The sequence below is a fragment of the Muntiacus reevesi genome, chromosome 3 (assembly GCF_963930625.1).
Source record: "Muntiacus reevesi chromosome 3, mMunRee1.1, whole genome shotgun sequence".
NCBI lineage: Eukaryota > Metazoa > Chordata > Mammalia > Artiodactyla > Cervidae > Muntiacus > Muntiacus reevesi.
In genome coordinates, this window is record NC_089251.1 from 110,286,174 (window position 1) to 110,304,290 (window position 18,117).

Below are 18,117 nucleotides of genomic sequence, written 5' to 3' on the forward strand. Positions count from 1 at the left end.
GGGCAGCATGGGCCTCAGATTTGTCCTAACTGAGAGGCGAGGAGCTGGGTTATTATCCACCAGCTCTCATCCACCTTTGGTTGAGAATTGCTCCCTAAGACACTTCATTGCTTCCAAACACTTTCAGACCACGCTGTGAGGGGGCAGAGCACGCCCTTTGGGCAGAGAAAGAGTCCTGGGAGAGTTGCAGGTACTTATATATCGGAGGCTGTCGTATGCCTAGGAATGGTGATGCTGACAAGATGTAGACAGGGCTCCACATACACCATCTCATTTATTTATCCCTCAACCATATAAAGGAGGCTCTATTATTAGCCCCATTTTGCAGATGAGGAATATGAGGCTCAGAGAGTTAACATTCACTTGCCTAAGACCACACTGCTCAGAAGGAGTGAAGTAAGGATTAGAATGGGCTGCAGGGTCTTTGGTCTTTCTGTTGCCTCTCGAATTGGCAGGACTCTTTTGTATGTGGGTTGCAGTCAGCAGTGTGCTGCTAAATGTTTAAACACGGGAGAAAAAAAGCCCTGGCTTATAGTGTTTACTGGTTGCCATGGTATAAATACACCCACCATGCCCAATTTCAAGCTACCAAAGTGATGTCTGTCACTGAATACAGAGTTGGGAAAAGATGCTAACAATTGGCTCCTAAAAGCTGGTATGAGCTAGCTCCAGGCACATCACTGTTGGAATATTTTTGGTCTCATCTCCAACCAGCATAGCTCTCAGTACTGAGCAAGCTGAATTTCTCTCGAGGGTACAAACCCATCACACCTGTTCTAGCTCCCACCTCTCTGTTCCTACTATCCCTTCCCTCGGGAACACCTTTTTCTTTCTCTCCTTGTTTCCAAATCCTATTCATTTTTTAAGAGCCTGCTCTGGTCCCACTTCCTCTAGTTTGTATAAGTCAGGATCAGTACCATTAACTGCTGTAACAAACAGCCCCATAATCTTACTATGTCATTTTAGAGTGTAAAATCACTAATTTTACAACACAATCTAAATGTGTTGCCCCTTTGTCCTATAGGCCAGGAGAGGTTCTTCTCAGCCTGGAACCCAGATTACTTCCATTTTAAAATGCTACCATCATCAACACTTTGTGTCCAAATTCACCACAGAACAGGGAGAGAGCAGAAAGGATCCCACAAGAGTTTTATGGTCAGCCATGGAACTGGTGCTCCTCATTTCTACTCATTTTGTTGGCCAGAACTGTCCCTCTGGACTGCAAGGGGCCCAAGAAGCATGGCTTAACTGGAAATGTGATTTTCTTCCAAGGGGAACATGAAACCACAAAAACAAAATCCAGCCAGCTTCTGCTTCTCCTTCCCCAACTTCCACAGTCCAACCAACATCTTTCTTTTCTAGACTCTCCCAGAACATACTGTGCAGAAATTGTTTTCTTTGGTCTTTGACTCAGACTGGCAGGCATGGTTATTGGGTTGGTCTTCTCTGACTCCATAGACTCACGGAGGCCGGGCTGTGGAAGGTCCGTAGAAGCAGGTTTCCCAATGCTTGCTTCAGGTATGAATCACCTGTAGATTAAAGGTTCCCAGGCCTGATATTATAGGTCTGGGGAAGAGCCCAGCAATCAGTATTTTCAACCAGACTGTTAGGTAGTCCAGAGGTGCAACTAACACAGATACCACTGATCTAATCCAAAAGTCCCATTTCATGGATATAGACACTGAGGCCCAGAAAGCGGGGGCAGGAATTTGCCCTAAGCTGCGGAGTAAGTTAGAGCTGGATCTGAAACTCAAACCCAGAGCTCCTGACTTTTAACCCTGGGCTGTCTACACACCATGCTGTTACTCATCAAGAAAGCCTGACCATAAACTCCAGCCCAAGACACTGGTTGATGCTGAATCTGTCAAGGGTTATCAAGATAACCTTTGAGTTGAATGTGAAATCTAGAGGTAAGCAGACCTCGGTTCAAATTGTACCTCTTCCACCTGCTTGTTTTGGGATCTTGGACAAGTCTTTCTACCTCTGAACTTTGGTCTCCTCACCTGGAAAATGGGGATGATAAAAGTATCCATCGCCTAGGTTAGGGGGAGAAAAATGTATGAAAAATGCTCAGCGCAGCAGCTGATATTCTCAATAAATACTTGTTGTTGGCTCTGCTGAGGTGAGTGGTTGTTCTCGAGGAGCATGAGGGGCATCTGGAAACAACGTCAAGGCTGAGGCTAATCCCGAAGAGAGCCTCCACCAGCTTAAGGTTCAGTCACTGTGCAGCTCTTTCATGAAAATCAGCTCCCAGAGTGTACCTGCAGAGCCCTCGGGAACTCAAGCAGCACAACTTGATCTTGGCTTTTATCCAGTTGGGTGCATAGCTATTTGCTTCAAAAACATACCCAAGCTACGTGTGTGTGCCTCTGCGAGCCTGGGCTGTGCTTCTGTGCTCTCAGGCCACAGGAGGACCATGTCCGGCAGGGCAGTAACGAACACCCCGCAGCTTAGACCTGCAGAGCCTGCTTTCGGTCTTTCTGCGTGTGCATCAAGGCTCAGCTGGGACTCTGCTCCTGGTAGGCACTCAGGCACGTGGCTGAAGGAGCAACCGCCAACCCAACTGCTGCTGTTGCCTGTGCCCAGGAAACAGAGGACTCTGCAAAGTTTTCTTCAGGCAATAAAGTGCTCCTCACTGAGGCAAACCCATCAGCCTATCTCCTTCCCCGTTTGCAAAAAGAGAATAACAGTACTTAGACCATTGGTGAGAGGGGCTACCTGACATGATACTGCAAAATTGTTAGAATAGGCTGGAGACAGAACTCGGTAAATGATGGGTTATAATAGCCAAATAGTGGAAACAGCCCACGTGGCCATCAACAGATGAATGGATAAGCAAACACTTACAATGGGATGCTATTCATTCATGAAAAGGAATGAGGTCCTGATACATGTTACAACACGGATGAACCTTAAAAACACTTAGGCTAAAAACAAAACAAGACAAAACGCTTAGGCTAGAGGCTTCCCTGGCGGTCCAGGGAATGCTCCATGCCCCCACTGCAAAAGGCACAGGTTCAGTCCCTGCTCAGGAACTAAGATCCCAAATGCTGTGTGGCGTGTTCACCCCCAAAAAACCCCTAACAGCAAACAAAAAACACTGAGGCTAAGTGAAAAAGACAGTCCTAAAAGGTCTTATAGTGTATGATTCTATTGATACAAAGTGTCCAGAACAGGCAGATTCATAGAGACCGAGAGTAGCCTAGTGGTTGCCAGGGGCTGGGGGGAGGAAGGAATTAGGAGCATCTGCCAGTGGGTACGAGGTTTCATTTTGGGCTGTTGGGAATGTTCTGGAACTAGACAGTGGGGGGCGGTTGCACAACAATGTGACTGTACTGCAGCCCACTGGAAAATGAACTTCACACCATGCGAATTATACATAAAAAATGAAATATAAGAACAACAATATAAAGTGAAATAATATGAAACATGAATAATAGAAGTAATATTAAATAATGTAAAATATAAATAGTATAAAGCATGAAAATAACTAATCATAGTAATTAATAAGTGAAGGATAAGAAGTACTCCCCTCCCCCTACAGAGTCGCGTTGTTCACCCCCACCCCAAACTGTGAGCCCCACCCTTGTAATTCTTATCTTTACACTGTCATTTCTGTGGACTGGCTGGTCTCCCCCAGCCCAGGAATCCTTCAAAGTGGTGGTGGAGCCTGGCTATTTTTGTTCCTCTCGGTGGTCCCTGCTCCAGGCAGCTAAGATCAGTTGTAGAACCTGTTTGCTCTCACTCACAACATGCTGTGTGTATGCACACAGCTTGTACACACATGTGTGCGTGTGTGTGTGTGCCCGTGTGTGTGTGCACACACAGCTTGGCCCTGGAGCTGTTCCTACACCAGCTCCTGCGGCAGGGGCTGCGTCCCGTCTCCAGTCTACCGGGGCCCTTATCCGGCTGACCCCAGCATCCTGGAGGGGTGCCTGCCTGGGAGGGAAGAGCCGTCAGCCAGCCTTCCAGCCCCTTCTATTTGTCATAAGGAAGCTGGTCCCTGGAAGGAAGCCTTGCCCAGTGTCACAGGCTGACGTGGCCCCAGGGCTGGGCCAAGCCTCCAGGCACCCCGCCGCCGGCGACGGAGGCGGGTCAGGGGGCGGGCCGCGGGGCCGGGCAAGGGCTCGGAGATCCCGGGCCTTCTCGGAGCCCCTCCCACCGGACGAGCGACCAGCCTGTTGTACAAGGATACGGAGGCGCCCGCGGGCTGGTGCGCTCAGGGAAGGCTGAGGTCAGGCGGAGAAGGGCCCGGTCGCTCAGTGCTTCCTGTTTTTATCATCGCTCTAGTCATGAAAGACAGTTGCCGCCGCAAAACCGCAGCACCAAACCCACTGGCCTCCCCTCGCCCGCGCCCCTCCGTCCCAACGACCTCTCTGGGAAAATGCCTCCCTTCAGGCCCGCAGCAGTGGGCCCACCGTGGCGGGATGAGACTGGACCCTGAGCCGAACCAGCCCACAGGGATCCATTGCTGCAGGAGGGCCCACGGCTCTTTGAGGTTGGACCCATCCTCTCTTCCAAGGGCTCTGCACTTGTGCATTTATTGAGCACCTGCAGTGTGCCATGCCAGCTCCTACACCACATGCTGAGGTTAAAGGGCATCAACACCAGCTTGCCTAAGACTCACTTGAGACATCAGTAGCCTGGCTGAGAGTAGGGCTGCAGCTCGGGGCCCAGCCCGTCTCCAGAACCGGGGACCTCCGCTCCCCCGACCCCAACCACGAGAGCTCACTCTTGCTGTCTTATGTTCAGGACCCCTGGGGACAGCTTATCATAAGGAGGGGACACATGCATGAGATGGGGTGTGTGTGCTCACGGAATATGGCCTCACGGAGGGAGAAAGTGATTCCATTCCTGAGGAGGAAGGAGAGTCTCAGGCGGGTGCTCTCCGTCTTTTAACACTTTTCTGACCTCCACTGACCTGCCTTTGAACACAGAGCGTGCAGCGTGCACGCTCAATCGTGTCTAACTGTGACCCCATGGACTATAGCCCACCAGGCTCCTCTGTCCATGGAATTTTCCAAGCAAGAATACTGGAATGGGTTGCCATTTCCTACTCTAGGGGATCTTGCTGACCCAGGGATCAAACCCATGTCTCCTGCATTGGCAGGCGGATTCTCTACCACTGCACCACCTGGGAAGTCCCTCCTTGAGCATAGAGACTGGCCTTCAAATCCAGAACCCTCGGGACACCAGGGAACCCATCAGGACACAGCTTGATTAACATTTTACTCATCCCATGGCTTAATTTCTATTTGTGGCAAACAAGAAGTTTTTCATTTATTAATACAGTTTCCTTGAAAATAAATTATTTAAGTAAAGATGAGTTGAGTTTTGAGAAGACACCAAACAGCTGTCAGGACCAGCAGAAGGGAAAGTGGATTTGAATGTTTGGGTGGTTTGAGAAACAGTCCAGGGTTTCACGGATCTGGGAGGTGGGGTGGTTTAATTCTGGTTTCCTCCTGCCGGAAGGACACTGCCCTGGACGTGTCATGACTGGACTCCCAGTGGCCGGAGTCCTTGTCTTTGGAGCAGCTGGGTGTCAGGTTCCCTGTCTCCAGGGCAACAGTGGGGAGGGCCCGGTGGCCCTCCTGGGTGGAGACCGCCCTCTCTCCTAGATGCATCAGCTCAGCCACCCTGGCCTGGGACTGCTGTGTTACCCATGGCTCCGGAGCCAAACCATCATCCTCTCTCCTTACCCTCCCGCACACAGCTCTCCTACAAAGCCCTCAGATGATGAGCAAGGGGTTTGACTACCAGGCCCTCCCCTTCCTTCCCTATCTCCCCAGGTGAATCTGAGGCTCCTGGCACAGAGCCTCTCCTGGCACCCATTCTCTGCACCATGGTTCTTCCACCCTGTGCCATCTTTACTTAAATAATTTATTTTCAAGGAAACTGTATTAATAAATGAAAAACTTCTTGATTGCCATAAATAGAAGCTAAGCAATGGCATGAGTAAGATGTTAATCAAGCTGTGTCCTCCCCTTCCAGGTTCAGCCCTTCCATGACTCCTGGGTGTCACTCCCCACCGCTAGGAAGCTGTCCTCAGGGAGTCTGAGGTAGTCTCCAGGCACCTTCCTTTAAAACACCACCACTGATGTCTGCGGGAATCATGTGGGGCAGAGTCAGGACTAGGGGAGGCTGGCGGGGTAACTGGGGCACAGAGTTGGTGGAGGCAAGCATCCTCAGTGGTCTGAAAATGAGTGCCTCCCCCAAAGACCTCACTCCTCTCCATTAGTCCCAGCCAGGCTGCAGAACATGCGGGACAGAAAGCCCGCTGGTTGGAAGGCTGTTTGGGGGATTATTGGGGTTGAATCACTCTCACAGCAGTTGCCTCCTTGGGATCATAAAATATCCCAGGGAGGCCGATCGGCAAGGTAGCTGCCTAAACACAGTTGTGTGTGGTGTGCACTGCACAAGGGCGTGAGGCCAAGGGGCAAGGGTGGCTGAGATGCAGCCTGTCCCCGCTCTGTGTGTCTGAGCACGGGGGCTGCGGCAGCCTGGAGCACGGGGCACCCTTCTGTATTTTGCCTACTGGTGGGGGTGCCTTTCAGTACTACCTAAATGTTAGTCGCTCAGGTGTGTCCGACTCCTTGTGACCCCATGGACTCGCCATAGCCCGGTAGGTCCCTCTGTCCATGGGACCTACATACTGGAATAGGTAGCCATTTCCTTCTGCAGGGGATCTTCCCAACCCCAGGGATCGATCCCATGTTTCTTAAGTCTCCTGCATTGCGGGCAGATTCTTTACTGTTGGAACCACCAGGGAAGCCCCAGTACTTCCTCAGTTCAGTTCAGTTCAGTCACTCAGTCGTGTCTGACTCTTTGTGAACCCGTGGACTGCAGCATGCCAGGCCTCCCTGTCCATCACCAACTTGCAGAGCGTACTCAAACTCATGTCCATTGAATCGGTGATGCCATCCAGCCATCTCATCCTCTGTCGACCCCTTCTCCTGCCTTCAATCTTTCCTAGCATCAGGGTCTTTTCCAATGAGTCAGTTCTTCGCATCAGGTGGCAACGTATTGGAGTTTCAGCTTCAACATCAGTCCTTCCGATGAATATTCAGGACTGATTTCCCTTAGGATGGACTGGTTGGATCTCCTTGCTGTCCAAGTGTCTCGCAAGAGTGTTCTCCAACACCACAGTTCAAAAGCATCAATTCTTCTGTGCTCAGCTTTCTTTATAGTCCAACTCTCACATCCACACATGACTACTGGAAAAACCAGAGCTTTGACTAGACGTACCTTTGTTGGCAAAGGAATGTCTCTGCTTTTTAATATGCTGTCTAAGTTGGTCATAATTTTTTCTTCCAAAGAGCAAGCATCTTTTAATTTCATGGCTGAGGCACCATCTGCAGTGATTTTGGAGCCCCAAAAAATAGCCTCTCACTGTTTCCATTGTTTCCCCATCTATTTGCCATGAAGTGATGGAACCAGATGCTGTGATCTTAGTTTTCTGAATGTTGAGGGTTAGGCCAACTTTTTCACTCTCCTCTTTCACTTTCATGAAGAGGCTATTTAGTTCTTCTTCACTTTCTGCCATAAGGGTGGTGTCATCTGCATATCTGAGGTTATTGATATCTGTCCCAGCAATCTTGATTACAGCTTGTGCTTCATCCAGCTCAGCATTTCTCATGATGTACTCTGCATATAAGTTAAATAAGCAGGGTGACAATATACAGCCTTGACATACTCCTTTCCTGATTTGGAACTAGTCTGTTGTTCCATGTCGAGCTCTAACTATTGCTTCTTGACCGGCATACAGATTTCTCAGGAGGCAGGTCAGGTGGTCTGGTATTCCCATCTCTTTCAGAATTTTCCACAGTTTATTGTGATCCACACAGTCGAAGGCTTTGGTGTAGTCAATAAAGCATAAGTAGATGCTTTTCTGGAACTCTCTTGCTTTTTCGATGAGCCAGCAGATGTTGACAACTTGATCTCTGGTTCCTCTGCCTTTTCTAAATCCAGCTTGAACATCTGGAAGTTCATGGTTCACGTACCATTGAAGCCTGGCTTGGAGAATTTTGAGCATTACTTTACTAGCGTGTGAGATGAGTGCAATTGTGCGGTAGTTTGAGCATTCTTTGGCATTGCCTTTCGTTGGGATTGGAATGAAAAGTGACCTTTTCCATTCCTGTGGCCACAGCTGAGTTTTCCAAATTTGCTGGCATACTGAGTGCAGCACTTTCACAGCATCTTTCACCTGTACTTCCTAGGAGGGTATCAGACGTGCTCGCGGTGGCCTTGCAGACAGTGGGAGAGAAGGCGACTACAGAGGGGCGGGCACTTGCTCTAGGACCGAGCAGCAGGGCCAGGACCCAAGTTTCCCGATTCTTCACTTGATCTTCTTCCTTTTACCTTTTACGACTCTAGGATTGAATAAAAAAACGTTAGAGAGCTGAGTATCTCCCACAGGCAGAGGTAAACCTAGAATGTGAGGTCCCTGTTACGCTCTTTCTTGTTTGATCCTCCCCCACCCTGCCAGGGCCGAGGTAATTCCCACCTTGACGTGTTTTCAGCAGCTTGGACTCGCCTCTAATCCTGCGTCTGTCTCCCCCATCGGCCTGTGAATGCCTGAAGGGCCGAGACCAGATCTCGTCAAAGCCTGTCTCAGCACCGGGTTTGGTAAATTGTAAGCGTGGCGAGCATGGTGACCCACGTATCCTGGGACCCCAGGAGGCCTCATCTTGGCTCTGGGCGGGCAGAGCACATCGTAAGACACAGACCATTTACCAAAAGTAATTTAAAAACACCTCCAACTGTGACTCGTGTCTAATACTCTTAAAAGCTGTTTTCCTCCCTGTTTTCTTTCTCTCACATTCCCCTTCAGGCTCTCTCCTCGCATTTTCTGAGTTCTGTGACACAAAACTGAGAAACCAGTTTGTCCAAAACCCAGATTCTCTTTATAGAGAGAGAGTAGGTGCTGTAACTCAGCTGGTCGTCCTCCCAAACTGTCCTCCTCCTCCTAAGCACAGGGCCATGAAGCTGGACGACATTTCCTGGCCTCCCTTGCAGCACTGGCCACAGGACCACGTCCTGGTTGTTGGAACGTGAATGGCAGTGACAGAGGCCACATTCAGGCCTTGGCCTTCAGTCACCAGGTGCCCTCTCTGTCCTCCCTGCTGGCCGAGACCAGAAGTGGTGACAGTAAATCTGACGGAAGTCATTGCATGGAAGGAACCTGCCCTCTGCATGCCAGTGTGGAGCAGACATGCCTTCCTGGCCTGGAATATTCACCAGGGAGGTTTAGTGAGAGAAAAAGACACTTCTGTGCTCTTTTTTTAAAAAAATTTTTTTTATTTGACTGCTCTGGGTCTTAGTTTCATCTAAGTTGCATCTTAGTTGCATCTGGTCTTAGAAGGGTCTAGTTCCCTGTTGTTCAGTTGCTCAGTCCTGTCCAACTCTTTGCAATCCCATGGACTGCAGCACACCAGGCTTCCCTGTCCTTCCCTACCTCCCAGAGTTTGCTCAAACTCATGTCCATTGAGTCGGTGATGCCATCCAACCATCTCATCTTTTTCCTCCTGCCCTCAATCTTTCCCAGCATCAGGATCTTTCCACTGGGTCAGCTCTTCGAATCAGGTGGCCAAAGTATTGGAACTTCAGCTTCAGCCTCAGTCCTTCCAATGAATATTCAGGGTTGGTTTCCTTTAGGATGGACTGGTTGGATCTCCTCGCAATCCAAGGGACTCTCAAGAGTCTTCTCCAACACCACAGTTTGAAAGCATCAGTTCTTTGGTGCTCAGCCTTCTTTTTGGTCCAAATTCATATCCATACATGAGGGAATCAAACCTGCATTGGGAGCATGAAGTCCTCTCTGTGCTCTTTAAGCTTTTCTTTTTTTTGCCTCAGGAAAGAATGTTGAGTCTTATACCTCAACAACAGTATAGTGAAGGGGGAGAAATGGCTGAATATCAAAACCAGAGTTCTTTTTAGGAGAAGGGGAAACAGACCCTGGACTATACCCACATGATGAGCTTGTCCCCTCCCATGTGTGAGAAGGATTGAATGGCCAGGAGGTGGTGGCAACTGCAGTGGAAGATGGCTGTTTCTTGTGTAACTAAAGTGGAAGGAGAGAGCGTGGGGTCATGAAGCACTCAATTGCAAGATTGATGCTGGCTCAAATGAGAGAGAAGTAACCTTCATTGTATCATCATTGTTCCTCCAGGGGACACAGGCCACTCATGCCCTTCCCTGGGAGGTGGGCAAACACAGCCTCTCCCTCCTTATTTCACAAGGGTCTCCCCAGAGGAGAGTAGCTGGCTTGCCCAAAGTCACCCTGGCCGTCAGAGGCAGAAGAGACCAAGGAAACCCCAAGAGAGGATTTGGAGCCAAAAAGGATTTGAACCTGGCAGCAGATGGGGAAACCAGCAAGGGAATCTTCCCGTGCTGGAAAGATCAACTCAAGAAGCTGCCCCCAAAGACAATGGATGGAAGTGACCTAAGGAATTCCAGGAAGGAGAGAAGCCTGTGGTCCAGGGTCTGGGGAGCTCTTACTGCAGCCTTCAGGTCAGCTGCCGTTCACACCAACAATGATGCGGAGGGCAGGAGGCAGAAAGGCTGAACCCTGAGGTCTGAAGAGGAAGTGCCGGAACCACAAAGGTTCTGATGTGAGTTGTCCACGTGAAAATGGACGGGGGAGGGCCTGGAACCCAGATGGCCAGGAAGTGGAAAGACTGATGGGCCCCAGCCTTCACAGGTCATACCCACGCATTCAGCATTCCCTGAACGTTTACTGAGCACTGGCAATGTACCCAGCATCTCTATGCCTGGGACATACAGGTGTGATCCAAACAGACCAAAGCCCCATCTTCCGGGAGCCCACATTCTAGTGGGAGAAACAGACCATAAGTGGTAATTGTAAGAAATAAGTCAATCTATAACATCAAGATGCAAGGAGATGGACTTCCCTGGTGGTCCAGTGTCCTTGCAATGCAGGGGTCTCAGGCTCAATCCCTGGTCAGGGGAGACTCCTCATGCCTCGGAGCAACTAAGCCAGTGCACAACTGCTGAGCCTGTGCGGGGGGGCAGCAACTACTGAAGTCCTAGCGCCTGGATCCTGTGCTGCGTCACAAAAGGAGCCACCACAATGGGAAGCCCGCGCCCCGCAACTAGAGAGTAGCCCCCACTACTGTTTCCCTCTTTGTTTTGACTGCTAAGAAGCTCAGAGCTTTTTTAAAAGATGAACATTTTATTTCTGTATTTAAAATTTTTTATTTATTTGTTGCTGTGTGCCGGCTTTCTCTAGTTTCAGAGAGCAGGGGCTACTCTCTAGCTTCGGTGTATGGGCTTCTCATTGAAGGGGTTCTCTGGTTGCAGAGCACAGGTTCTAAGGCACTCGGGCTTCAGTAATCGCCGCACGCAGGTTCAGTAGTTGTGGCGCACCAGCTTAGTTGCCCTGAAAAGTGAAACTGAAAGCATGGACTCTTCCTGGACCAGGGATTGAACATTGGTCCCCTGCACTGCAAGTTCAGTTCAGTTCAGTTCACTCGCTCAGTCGTGTCCAACCCTTTGCGACCCCATAGACTGCAGCATGCCAGGCCTCCCTGTCCATTACCAGCTCCCGGAGTCTACTTGAATTCATGTTCCGTTGAGTCGGTGATGCCATCCCACCATCTCATCCTCGGTCGTTCCTTTTCCTCCGACTTTCCCAGCATCAGGGTCTTTTCAAATTGCAAGGCAGATTCTTAATCACTGGATCACCAGGGAAGTCCCAGAAATTTGCATTTTAAAACAGCACCGCAGGAAAAGCACAGCCGTAGGGAGAGGGAACTAGGCCGGTGGGCAAGCAGCTGGAAAAGGGGCTCCCAGGGAGATGTGCCACCCACCGCGTGTGTGGAGAGTGGCTTCTGCTGGCCTGGGAGGTATAACTCAAGGACTTGGACTGGGCACTGAAGGGGGCGGGGGATGCCCCGGAGTGGACAGCGGGAAGGGAAGGGGAGGGCGTGGCAAGAGGTGGGAGCTGCCTGGACAAAGACTAAAGGACAGAAGGGAAGGAGGTGAGAGGAGGTTTGCCAAGCTTTCTCGGATCCTTCTGTGACCAAGGGACACCGGGACCAGGGTGGGCTTCATCAGCCTGTGACAACTGGGGGGACAGGATTCTTGAGAATTGGTTAGCTGCAGAGGTAGCCCCCTCCTTGATTCGACCCCCAAGAGTCATGATGGATGGGTCAGCTGGGCTCACTACCCCCCAGCTTCTCTTCTTCTTCTTCCTGAGGGAGGTTGCAGGCTTTTATCCCAGAGAACAAAGGGGCTGGAGGCTTGGAGAAGGGGGATGAGTGAGGAGGACCTCTGTGAGGGGCATGCCCGACCTCACGGCCCCTCCCTGGGAGGCCCTCAAGGCGCTGGCTGGGCGGTGGGCAGAGGAGGCAGCCTGTCTCTCAAACTGGGGGCCAAGCCTGTTGATGGCTGCTCTTCTGCTCAGAGCAGTCAGACCTGGAGGTGCCCTGGAGCGAAGCCTCACAGAGCAGACTGTTAAATATTCAAGAAATTGCCAAGTTGGTTGGTTGTTAAACTTTTGGTAACAAAGTCGGCCATGGTGGGCTGAGCTGACTGATCACCTCTCCACTGACAAGGGAGCCACAGCCACTGGCGCCACGGGGCAGGGAGTGGACAGAGACCCTGGCCAACACACAGCCTCTGTGCATGCCCTGCCCTGGGCCCAGGCAGCATCCAGGTAGACCAGATGCTCTCAGATATCCTACTCTCAGGAAACAAGCAGTCTAGTAGGGAGACAGACAACCTGGGGGGTTATAGACCAGAGGGCTAACACTAATGACAGCTGCCTTATCTTGAGTCTCTCCCAAGTGTTACGCTGCTGGGAACTTTTCACATATCATCTCTACTCCTCACAGTATGGGAAAAATGAAGCCCAATAGTATCAAATCATCTGCCCAAGATCACACAGCTGGCAAAGTCAAGTCTAAAATCCTCTTGATTCTGTCGGTAGTCTTAACCACTGCAACGTCCTGCCTCAGCCTTTCAAGCTGCGCCATGGAGCACAGAGCAGGGAGCACCTAACCCTGCCTGGGACAGGTGCAGGGGTGGCATGGGAAAAGTCTTCCTAAAGTGGACATTTGGTCTGGGTATTGAAGGATGAATAGGAGTTTGCCAGTTTCAGGGCAACGTGGAGAAAGGCATTCCAGGTGGAAAGAAAAGCAGAGGAAAAGGCATGGAGTTATAAACAGGCATAGGAAATTTGAGGGACGAGAGAAAAGGGTGGTTTGGTGAGGGTGTGTAGTGGGGAAGGAGGCAAGATGGGAAAAGAGATTGGGAGTTTAGTGATAAGGGCCTCGGAAGTCAGGAAAAGAGACTGGGTCTTTATCCTGTAGGCTTTGGGAGCCAAGGAGGTGACAGTTCCTAGAACCCTGGAAATACTATGGTGAGTTGCTATGATGTCTGCTTTTACAAAGTCCCCTGAAGTAGTGCTTCTCAAATCACCTGCAGTGAAGGACAGTTTTTTACATTTTTCTCATCTGTCACAGGCCAATACTTCCATTCAATACAAGGAAAATGAATTACTAGAAAAATAAAATTTTAAAAATGTGAACTTATTTTTCTCATGATGAGATTCAAGACATAAAATAACTCTATCAAATTGCTCTACAAGTTCTCAACCCTTAATTTCTGAGCTCGCTTTGAAAGAGATGAGCTTGTCCGGGGATCTCTGTTACAGGCACAGGTCGAAGACAATGCAGGTTCTAGTAAGAGGTAAGTGCTCTCAAACAAACCCCATTTGGAGATGAGGAATCTGTTGCTCAGAGATGGCAAGTAGGCTGCCCTAGATCACGCAGCTGGCGAGGGGCAGGGCTGGGATTCCTGCCTGGAGCTCTCTGCCTCGCTACGTGGTAAGGGGCCGTCCAGTCCCTTAGCCTTGTCCGCCGCTTAAGACGAGGTCAAGAGCCCTGCAGATAGGGAAATGGAGCCAGTGTGAGGAGTGAACTTCCTTGCCCAGGGTCCCACTGCAAGAGGATGGCAGAGGTGGCTAGCCTCCAGGTCTCCTGACATCAGCCTGTGATCAGTTTCGCCACTCCACCTGCCTCCACGTCTGTGTGGTGACCTCCAGGCCAGACAGTGCCAAAGAGGGCAAGAGAAGAGAGTCATGAAGAGGCAGAGAACTCATTGATCGCTGGCAATTACATGGTGCCTTGTCATTCTTAATTAGCTCAGCAGCTCCATAGCCAGAGACAGCCTTATGGATGCCCAGGCTGAGGGGGAGACCGCCGCTGGTCCCACCTAGGAGGGTGGTCTGGGTCAGTAGGGGCCCCTCAGGAGCACCTCCTCCAGCTCCTTTAGGTGCTGCTGCTTCTCCAGCTGCAGAGGGTCACCCCCTTGCTGGCGCACTCTGAGACCAGAGCACAGAACTGAAGTCCAGCTCTTGGGTGGGTATTGAGTGCCTCCCCTGGGCCAGGCCCTGGTCAGTGGCTCTTGAGGACCCTGGGGTGAATGATGGTTTCCAGTCCCGTGCTTGGGGCATGCCCAGCTGCTGGGGAAGGCGAACAGGTTCACCAAAAATACATTAAAAAATGAAAGCTCACCAGTGTTACCATTTACGGAGCGCTTGTCACATGCCAGGCACGGGGCTAAGTATTTCCCTCATATTATCTCACAAAAGCCTGGCAGAGCCCTCTAAAGCAGGTAATACCCTCAGTGTGCAGGTGAAGAAACTGAGGCCCAGCTAGCTGAGGTTGTAGATATAACAGGTGGAGGCTCTGGTTTTAGAGGCCAGGTATAACCCACTCCAGTATTCTTGCCAGGAGAATTCCACGGACAGAGGAGCCTGGCGGGCTACAGTCAATGGGGTCACGAAGAGTCAGACACGACTGAGTGACTAACACTTACACTTTCACTTTCATAAAGAACTCAAGGTCAAACGGTTGTCCAGGAGTGTGTGTGTGTGTGTGTGTGTGTGTGTGTGTGTGTGTGGTGGGAGGGAAGATAGGTGTGTGGGTAGCCGTGACTGTGGATGCTGGGGAAGAGGCTGACCAGATGTTCTGGGCAAAGGTGAGGAGGCTGGGAAGGTTAAGGAGGTGATCTGGCTGGATGATTCTTTTTCTTTTTTCTTAATTGTTTGCTTGTTTATTTGACTGCACTGGGTCTTAGCTGCAGTATGCGGGACCTTGGCTGGGTCACGAGGGATCTTTTCGTGGTGGCACGTGGACTCAGTTGTGGCATGTGGGATTTAGTTCCCTGACCAGGGATTTAACCTGGAGCCCTGCATTGGGAGCCTGGCGTCTTAGCCACTAACCACCAGGGAAGTCCCTGGCTGCACGTTTCTGCACAAGGAAGCGGCATGGAAGGGTTCTGAGGAGGGGAACGTTCAGAGGTGACTGGCTGGGGACTGGGACGGTGGAACACCGCAGGCAGGACAGGCCTTGTGGGGTGGGTGAGAGGTTAGAGCCAAGTCAAAGCAGAAATCCCTGGGCAGTAACCCAGGTGCCCTCAGATTCCGGGGATGAGGGCTGTGTCCGGCCTGGGTCTGAGGGGAGTGGGGGACGGGCGGCTCTGGGGAGAGGACAAACTACCCACAGCTCAGACTGGGCCAGGCTGGTTCCAGTCCCAAGAGAGCACCCATCTCTGGGAGCCAGTCAAGAACTAGGATAATAATAACTACTCCATCTTCACTGTTCACGTTCACCTTCACATGAGGAATGTGATTTGAGTTTTATTAAAATTATGTGACATAAAGCACACTTGTTATATGCAGGCATAATTCTAAAGATGGCCCAAACATTAGTTCTTTTAATCCTCACAGCCACCCATTTTTTTGAAATTTGTTTATTTTCAGTTGAAGGATACCTGCTTTACCATATCGTGTTGGTTTCTGCCGTACACCCACGTGAATCAGCTGTAGGTGTACATATGTCCCCGTCCTCCTGGACCTCCCTCCCACCCCCACTCCTCTAAGTTGTCACAGAGCCCTGGTTTGAAATCCCTGAGTCATATAGCACATTCCCACTGGCTATCTATTTTACAGATGGTAGTGGATATGTTCCCAGGCTACTCTCTCCATTCGTCCAACCTGCTCTTTCCTGCCGCCGTGTTCACAAGGCTCTTCTCTATGTCTGCGTCTCCACTGCCGCCCTGCAGATAGGTTTATCAGTACCGTCTTTCTAGCTTCCATATATATGCATTAATATACGATATTTGTTTTTCTCTTTCTGATTTATTTCCCTCTGTATAATAGACAGCCACCCATTTTTACAGATAAGGAAACAGGCCTGTGGAATATAAATGAATATAAAGGCCACAGAGTAAAGAAGAGGGGGAGATAGAATCCCAGACTCCAGTGTGCCCATGGGTTTCACCACTGTGCTCTGCTAGTGAAGCGCAGAGGGCCAGAATACAAGCTCTACTGTAAAAACTCCCATTTTACAGATGGAAAAACTGAGACCTGGTCAGGTGAAGAGACTGGTTCAGGAGGACAGATTATTTGAGGAAATCAGGGCTCCTGATCCCAGCCTAAGGTTTTGGTCTTGGTCCCACTGCAAGCCCAAGTGATAGCAGGAGAGAAGCTGAGAGCCCTACCAGCTCCCTGGCACCCACTGTCTCACTGGGATCCCATGAGGGCCCAGTAGGGGAGAGAACAGTAAGATTACAATTCAGATACCATTTTCTGAAAGACAAAAGCCACTTACTCCCACAGGTAGCTTTTGCCTCCCTTTTATTGCTCTTTTCCTTTCTGATTATTAAAGAATATATGATCATCGTAAAAATTTTTACGAAGTTAGATCAGATAAGTAAAAAAGAAAAACCACCTTAAAACTCCTTCTTGAATACTGGTGTATTTTCAAGATTTCTTTGCTCCCTCTCTGTTTTCATTAGCATCCAAACTAGGAGGCAAGAGACTTGGCTTCTGGTTCTGCCTGGCTGTGTGACCTTGGGCGAGTCTCTGCCCTTTACTGGGCCTCAGGTTCCTCACTTGTGAAATGAGGGTTTGGACGTGGTGACCTTAGAGGAGGCCCCTCGCAGCTCTGACCTTCTGTTTCTGCTTCTGCTCTGGGACTGGCAGAAGGGGCACAAGCAGGCTGCCCCTCTGCGGGGGATGCACGGCTGACTGCTCCCAGCAAGCCACCTCCGGGAGGATGCGATGGCCCTGGAAACAGCCTCAACGCGGCATAGAATGCCCAGGCTTGCCTGCTTACCGGGCCCATATGGTGCCCCCTGCCAGCCGGACACCACCAGCTGCCCTTCACCAGCCAACCCGAGGTGATTACTTTTCCTTCAAGCTCCAGAATTTTCTCTCTTCCCCAGGACCTACCTGGCTCAGGCCTGGGACACTCAGCCCTGGGGACCTACCTACCCATCACCAAAGCTCTTTGCAGGACAAGTCAGTCTGCTGTGGTGAAAAGCTGGAGAGAGGGAGGAAGGGAGGGAAGAAGGAAAAAAACGCTGTGTTCCAACTCCATTTGGACCACTTGCTAGGCATTTGGGCTTCAGAAATAAATCAGAAAAACCTACTGCCCTTGAAGGACACAAAGTCTGGTGGAGGCAAATAGAGTAGAAACGGGAAGCCGCGACACTGCCAAAAGCTCAGGCCTGTGGCATCCCGCAGGGAAAACCTAACTGATGGATGGCAGTCTGGAAAGCTTCCTGGAGGTGGCAACTTTATAGGTGAGTTCTTAAGGAGAGGATTCAGCTTTTCCAACTCAAGTTATTTATTCCTTACAACAGCCCTGTGGAATAAGTATTGTTGCCTCTAACACAGCTGAGGCTCAGAAAGGTAAATTCACAAACACTAAAAGAAGGAAAGCTGGTTCCAGACCTCTGACATTCTACTCTGGCCTAAGGGGCTGGCTTTGAACTCCACCATCCTGGCTTATCTCCAAGGCCTCGGGCTCTTATCTGTAAAGTGGGTCTACTTCGGGCTGCAGTGTTGTTGGAGCAAAGGACAGACTGGCCGATAAAGCACTTAGTTTATAAACTGAGAGAGGAGTGTCAGCCTCCCTGTCCCACTGGGGACAGCATAGTTCTCTCTTTCCCCAACATGAAAACAGGACTCCTGCCTTCTGAGCCAGAAGAATCCCAGAAGCTGCAGTCACCTTGCTGAGGCGACACGCCCACCCCCCCAGAAGAAACTGGGCGGTGGCCTGGATATGTGTGTTCTCCTTCTAACTC